At 37.3% G+C, this 7,434-nt stretch overlaps 1 protein-coding gene across 4 annotated transcripts in view; it reads right to left on the bottom strand.

Annotated features, from left to right (window-relative positions):
- Nucleotides 1-5,779: 5,779 nt before the first annotated feature.
- LEF1 (lymphoid enhancer binding factor 1) overlaps nt 5,780-7,434 on the bottom strand; it is a 161,234-nt gene continuing 159,579 nt past the window's right edge. For all 4 annotated transcript variants that reach the window (XM_031943814.1, XM_031943813.1, XM_031943816.1 and 1 more), the window contains one exon: nt 5,780-6,434. The gene's annotated coding sequence lies outside the window, so the exon portion shown is untranslated. The remainder of the gene's footprint in view (nt 6,435-7,434) is intronic.

The following is a 7,434-nucleotide window of genomic DNA, read 5'->3' as shown; positions in this document are numbered from 1 at the left end:
ACCTTCCAGGTACCTAGAGGAAGGTAATTCAGTGATTTGAATTTTCAGAAAAGAGAGTGTGGAATGTCCTGCCACAGTTCTCTTTTATTGTCCTGACTCAGTTTCCCTAATTGTCCTGACTCAGTTTCCCTAAGTTGTCCTGTCTCGGTTTCCCTGAATTGTTCTGCCTCAGTTTCTAACTGTTCTGCTCAGTCATGTAAAACCACCCCTCCCTCCTAATCATGATGATCCAGACAAAGACCTTCTATCTTAGATATCATGACCTCAGCCTTCCCTACTTATCAGAATGCCTCTCCCCATCCCAGAATATCTAGTGCCTTCCCCCCCCCCACACACTGTCAGAACTGGATTGTTAATCCCGTTTCCTGCTCTCAGCACTCTGACTCCACCCCTGCCTCAGTCTACTCCTGTATCTGAGCCACGTGTGTATATGTCATGGAGAACTAACATTGTGGCTGAAATCTTGGAGACAATAGTCTCATTCAACCCTGGAACCAAACCATGGATCCATTTGATCCCAATAAATCTCTCCCTTTCAAATAAAATATTAAATAGTCTTTAATCTCTATCTTGCCTCACTTTCTCCAGCATTACAATGAAGGGGAAGTGTTAGGAGGGTAGCAGAGAACTTGAAACTAAAAAATTATTTTAAAAAAAGATAGGATAAAATTGTTTTTACACATTTGGGAAAAATGAAATATTTAAAATTTTTAAAATTAAAAATAAAATTCCCTCAAGTCTTACCTGGGGCCCTTCCTGAGGACAAAAAGGTGGACGGTAGTAGGTAGAAGTTTGTAGTTGAAAGGAATCACTTAGAGTCAAGTTTCAGGAACTTCCAATGCATTCATTTAGTTATGGAGGCCGTAGGTTTTAGTTTGTCTAAATAGATATTCAGAATAGGGCAGAACCCCCAAAAAATAATGAAGTGGAGACCAGAATGAGCATAAATGGAGCCAAGATATTCTAGAGCAGCGCAAGGGAAATGATGCATCCATGCAGAAAAACAGAGAGATCGGAGTAAGGACTCAACTTATACTTTTATTTGTATAAGGAAACACCCAGGTCCACTGGAAATTCCCTCTCTTGATTCAGGTTACTAATTCCCCCACTTCCATATATACTGGCACTCAAAAATATACGTATATGTTTAGTAGAGATCTCAAAATGTGTGTTAAGGTTCAAAAGAATGCCAGCAGCCCTTGCCCTTGAAATAGTCTCTCAAATCACAAGTTCACATGTTCACCCGGGGAGATTGTTTTGGAGCCTTATTGAGGTTTCTAAACCTTATTTCAACTTTACCATTACACTTCAGTGAACAGTGAAGAAAAAGCATATTTTCAATGAATTTAGTTCCTTGAGGACACTGGCTGCTTTATTTTTAACTTTGTATCTCCAGCTTCTGGCACATAGGCCCCTAGAAGACATTTTAAAAATACTTGTTTAATTTATTTGAAATAATTATGAGAACCATACAGTTGTCAAGATTACTAACATTAAAGACATTTTGATCAGTGAACTTTGTTACTCTATAGTATCTCAGGTCAGCTTTTTCTTAATTCAATATATTTCCTAAAATTCTGGAAAGAATTTTATTCAGTTATCACTGAATATAATCCATGTTTCTTCTATATTCTAGTTAGAAGACAAACAAGTTGAAAATATGGGAGGGGGTATGAAAAGGCAGCAGAGCAGAACATATAGGGAAGTGTGGACTAATAGAAAGTGAGCTGAATTCGGATTGAAAAGACCTATTTTTGTGACTTTAGGCTGGTTGAATCTCTCTGGCCTGTTTTTTAATTTATTAAATGAGAATTTAATAATTCTCGGAGATGCCATCCTCAGAAAATGCTTGCTTGATACTTGATTCTTCTATCCCTGCTAAATATCTCTTCTACCCTTTGAGGCCAAACTTTTTGAAAAAGCTGTCTTTACAATAGGTACCTCCAACTTTCTTTCCTCTTACTTTCTTCTTAATTTCTTAAAACTTGGCTTCCAGTCCCATCATTATACCACAAATTGTTCTTTCCAAAGTTACCACTGATTGCTTAGTTGCCAAATCCAATGGCCTTTTCTCAATCCTCATTCACCTTGACATCTCTGCAGCTTTTGATACTACTGGTTACTCTCTTTCCTTTTATATTCACTTATCTCTAAGTTTTCAGAATACCATTTCTCTCCTAGTTCTACTTTTCAAATGGCTTTTTCCCAGTTTCCTTTGCTACTCCTCATCCAGGTCATCCTCTCTAACTATATGTCCTTCTAACTATATATATCTGGTGCCCTCTTCTTTTCTCTCACTATATTATTCCCTTTGATGATTTCATCATCATCAGCTCCCATGGATTTACTTGTCATGTCTATATTATGATTCTCAAATCTATGTATTCTGCTGTAACTTCTCTGTTGAGAATCTTTCATTTCCAATTGCCTTTCAGACAACTCAAACTGGATTCCTTCTAGAATACATCTTAAATTCAATATGTCAAAAAACAGAACTCATTATCTTTCCCTCTAAACTCTTTTCACCTCCTAATTTCCCTATTACTATTCATTCTTCAGTCCTCTGGAGGAGTCCTCCTTGACTTGATACTCTTACCCTCTTCCACAATATCTAATTTATTGATTTCATTTTTGCAACATCTTTCTAATATTCTCTCCTCTCTGACACTGCAACTACTCTGATGCAAGACCAGGGTCTTCCTGCCTCAAGTCTCTCCTCCCTTCAATACATCCTCCAGACCTCAAAATAATTTTCTTAAAGTGCAAATCCAATCATGTTATAACCTACGTAATAAACTCTAGTGGTTGCTTATCACCCCCAAGATCAAATACAAATTCCTCTCTTTGGCAATCAAAGCGCTTCATAACTTTTAGTCTTCTTAAACTTTATTCTCTGCTGAGTACTCTTTCATCCATGACATTGGCCTCCTTGCTGTCCTCTGAAGAAGACACTCCATCTCTCTGCTGCAGATAATTTCTCAGGCTGTCCCTGGAATACTCTCCCTACTCATCTCTACGTGTGGCTTCTCTAACAGTCCCAAATTAAATCCCATCTACTCCAGAGAACTCTCTTCATCCTAGAGCTTTTTCTCTCATTTCCTTTTTATCTGATATAACTTGTCTGAACATATTTGTTTGTTGGTTGCTTGCCCAGTAAGCTTCTTAAGAAGAGGAACTGCCTTTTGCTTCTTTTTTGAATCCCTAATACTTAGTGCAGTACCTGGCACTTAATAAATGTTTATTTAATAGTTATTGGCTGATTATTTAGCACTAAATCTATAGTCTTATGGCAGATCCTATCAATACAGCTCTAAATCATTCTGTTTGAACATTTTAAATTCATATCTACCTCAGCTCTATTCCATCTGACATAGAATCACTTTCAGTATTCTTTTAATTTAATGTCACATTTTTCCTACATTTTCCTTATAGGCACACCTTACTACTTCTCTAATGAAGCAGTGAATTAAAATTACTCTCTAATATATTTAGATGGCTTAATCATTAAAAATGACAGTGTTGTTGAAGCAATGCCGCTGAACCAGGCTGTTGTGAGTATGTACTTTTTGGATCTTAAACCTGAAACTCACCCATGACATTTCTGTTTAGTAGTGATCACTATGTCTACCAACTGCTGCTTCAGGAAAAAAAAAAAAGTCCCACATAATTCATCACTTCCTAATGATTGTCCATATGCATACAGAAACTTTTTTTAACCCACTAAACTTAAATTTATTATGATACATGCATCTTCACATATATATGAGACTGTGTGGCAAAGGGGATAAAGAACTGTCCTGGAAGTAAGGAATATTTGGTTCAAGTACTCTTTGTCTCTATCTCTCTCCCTTTCTCTTTTTCTCTCTTTGTTCCTTTTGAGATATATATGTATGTATGTATATGTGTATATATATACACATATACATACATATATATATGTATGGAGATAAAGAGAGAAAGAGACAGAAAGAAAGAGACAGAGAGAGAGAGAGAGAGAGAGAGAGAGAGAGAGAGAGAGAGAAAGGAAAGGAAGGAGAGAAACAGAGACAGAGAGGGAGAAAGGGAAAGAGAGGGCAAAAGAGGAAGCCAGAGACAGAGACCGAGAGAGAAGAAAGGAGAGAAGGAGGGAGGGAGAGGAGAGTGGCAGAGAAAGAGAGAGAGGGAGAGAAAGAGAGATTGAGATTCTTTGAACTGGGTGTTGCTATTGTAGATTTTAACTTGCTGTAATGTAATCCTGCTACAATAAAGTTTTCATTTGAATGGGTTTCCACCCAGCATTCAGGAGAATCAGTATAAAATCAACAAGCATGCAATAAATGACTAGTTTGGAGCAGAGGAAGGAGTACTGATTCTAGAGCTAGAGGATAGCATTAAACTGCATCATCTTGGCCAAATCATTTACTTAAACTTCTAGGGTCTCAGTTTTCTCATTTATTAAATGACTTTGAACTAAGATAGTTTCTGGGGTTCCTTCCGTCTATGGGTTTTTGTTTCTGCGTTCCAGACACTGAAACTAGTTAGCTCTAGATTGATAACTTCCCCAAGGGGGGTTGTTTCCCTCATATTTCAAAGTATCATATTACTAAGCCATTTTTAGCATTATCTTTACAGTCCTGCATAATCAACAAGCCAAAAATGAATTAACATTCTAAAGATGATCTGGTTTGGAATGGTTTAAGTAGGTAAATCATGTGGGTTCAGTGACAAAATAAAAAACACAGACACTGCCCCATCATCAGACCAGAGCTAAATTGTCAAGAGTTTTTTCTCCCCTTGATTATAGCTTAGGACCAATGAGAAGAAATTGGAGAAAGTACAGAGGAGAGCAATGAAAAAGATTAAAGGACAGGTGATGTAAGTTTCAAGGAATTAGGATGTGTATTTCCACCTGAAACAGGACAAGGCAAAGCTGTACACATTTTATTTGATTATTTGCCTAAGTAGGGTGGGATGGGGGAAAAGGGGGAAGACAAGGAACTATTTCTATTACACCCACAGGCAACACCAGTATTTGTACTTCTAAGTATAGTATAGCTGCAAAAACCCCCTTGCTATGAGGTTTTCAAAAAAATTTTGACAATCCTCTTCAGGATGGCTGACATACAGACCTGCCTGGATACTGAAGGATGGGGGAAGTTACTTACAATGGTTCCCTAATAAATCCATTATAATCCAACTTTATCAGACAATTCACTCTTAATGAAGTGACACTTTTTTGTTGTTTTATTACAAAGCTTCTTTTAAAAAATGCTCAGCACATTAACTCAAACTGGAATGACAAAACTTTAGCTAACAGTTTTTGGCAAAGGCTGTGCCTTGCAGTTTTTTGTTTTTTTAATGGGTACATCAATGCTCATTTCAACAACTGGCATAAAATCCCACTAATCAGCTAATAAAAACAGATACAAATACAGAACATTTAAAGTAATAACAATTCAAGTGCTGGGCTTTTTACAAGAAAGGGGGTAAGAGATAAAGAAGAAAGGGAAACTCACTGCAAACCAATTTGCTGGATGTATTGCTTAGGTTTACAAAGAAGACTAAAGTGAAGCAGGATTGACATGTCTACTGACAAGTTGACTTGGTGGTTACACTTAATTAGTTCTATATAACACCTTACAAAGACGGAGAGGCTTTTGTTACAAATTTGTTCACAGAGAAGCCACATTTTCAGACAAGATTTCTCTTGGATTTCTTTCAGTTTTGTTGTGTTTTTTTTTAAATCATACTTTTCCATGTCTTTGAATTTTATTTAAAAGATCATATAGCTAGTAAAATATACACCAAGGAAATTAAAACTAAAAAGTTAAAAATATAAAAGCATTCAAGTTTTTTTTAAAGAAGCAAACATAAAATTGATCCTTTTGCACTGTTATTAAATAAAATGTTTGGGAAGGAAGAGAGAAAAACATGGAGACAGAAACAAAAATGGAGAGGTCTTCCACAATTTCCTCATAGGTTGATAGGCAGGTGATCGAGTGCTGGCTGGTTGTTGGCTCCAGGTGGTTGCAGCAGGCAGGTGGACATGGCCAGGTTACCTTGCTTGCCAAAAGGTACAAACATGGATGCAAAATACTCTGGGAAGTACAAGGCAGAGATGAAGAGAGAGAGAAGCTTCTCAATTGACCCTAAGTCTGCAAACATTTTCATGTGCATTTCAATTTTGTGGGATTTGTTGCTTTAAAATCTTCTTTTATGCTTTTCTTTCAGGCTTGGGTTCTTGCAGTAGAAGCAAAGAGGGGTTTGGCAGTGATTGTCCTTATGGTTCAATGTCTCTAGCAGTGACCACAGGGTCAAGTGGACATCAAGACTCCTTTGGGGTAAACTGCTCAGACTGAGGAGATGTTTGGGGTTTCAACAGGCTTCCATCTCTAGAAGAGGCCCTGGGGTTGCTGCCTTGGCTTTGCATGTCGGAAATGAGTTTCGTTTTCCACCTCAAGAAGGAATAAATGAAATGCTATTAATATGAACCATCCATAGATGAAACTCTGTCCCTGCTCCCGTTCCCCCTCCCCTCCCAGGAAAAACAAAAACAAAGAACAATTCCACTTGTTTAAATCTCTGTGGCATGAGACCTTCATAAACCCTTTGTATTCTTTTGCCCATTAAGGCAACTTGATTATCCCAAAGATGGATTGTGCCTTAGCACTGCTTAGTCTCAAGTGGAACTCTAGCTTCAGGCAACACAATTAGAATATTTCAATATCAAGATTTTCAAAATGTTTGGATTCATGCACCTTCTACCACATACTTGATTAATTAAGTACATTTTTATTTTTTAATGAGTTAGTGGCATCTGTTGTGCCATTTAGTTAGATTGGTTAAAAACAAACAACCCTAAAACAAACACCTTGGAAAATAAAAATGACTCAACAGTAATTCCTTTCTAATGAAGACTGTATTTCCTTCTATAATTGAGCACTGAATCAACAATGTGATTCCCCATGTAAAATGTGACTTTCAGTACTTTGAATTCAAATTTTTGCCTTAGGAGGTAAAACTCTTAGAGCAAGCATTAGAACGAACACTAGTTTTAGCTGGAAGAACAGGGTTCAAACCCAGATTCTATCAGTTACTAATTTATGGGACTCTGAGCAAGACACAACCTTGAAGAGAAAAAGATCCGAGTGTCTTAGAAATATTGCCACCAAATGGTTCAACCTATATGACCATTATAACAATGGCAAAACTAAATAAAATGAGAAGGTTGTACTAAGTACAAGCCCTGAAGTCAGGAGGACCTGAGTTCAAATCTGGTCTCAGACACTTAACACTTCTTAGCTATGTGACCTTGGGCCAGTCACTTAACCCCAATTGCCTCAGCTCAAAAAAAGAAAAAGAAAGAAAGAAAGGAAGGAAGGAAAGAAGGAAGGAAGGAAGGAAGGAAGGAAGGAAGGAAGGAAGGAAGGAAGGAAGGAAGGAAGGGAAAAAAAA

This window comes from Sarcophilus harrisii, chromosome 6 (genome assembly GCF_902635505.1).
Source record: "Sarcophilus harrisii chromosome 6, mSarHar1.11, whole genome shotgun sequence".
Lineage (NCBI taxonomy): Eukaryota > Metazoa > Chordata > Mammalia > Dasyuromorphia > Dasyuridae > Sarcophilus > Sarcophilus harrisii.
The sequence above is the reverse complement of the archived record's forward strand: the minus strand, read 5'-3'. Positions and strand labels throughout refer to the sequence as shown.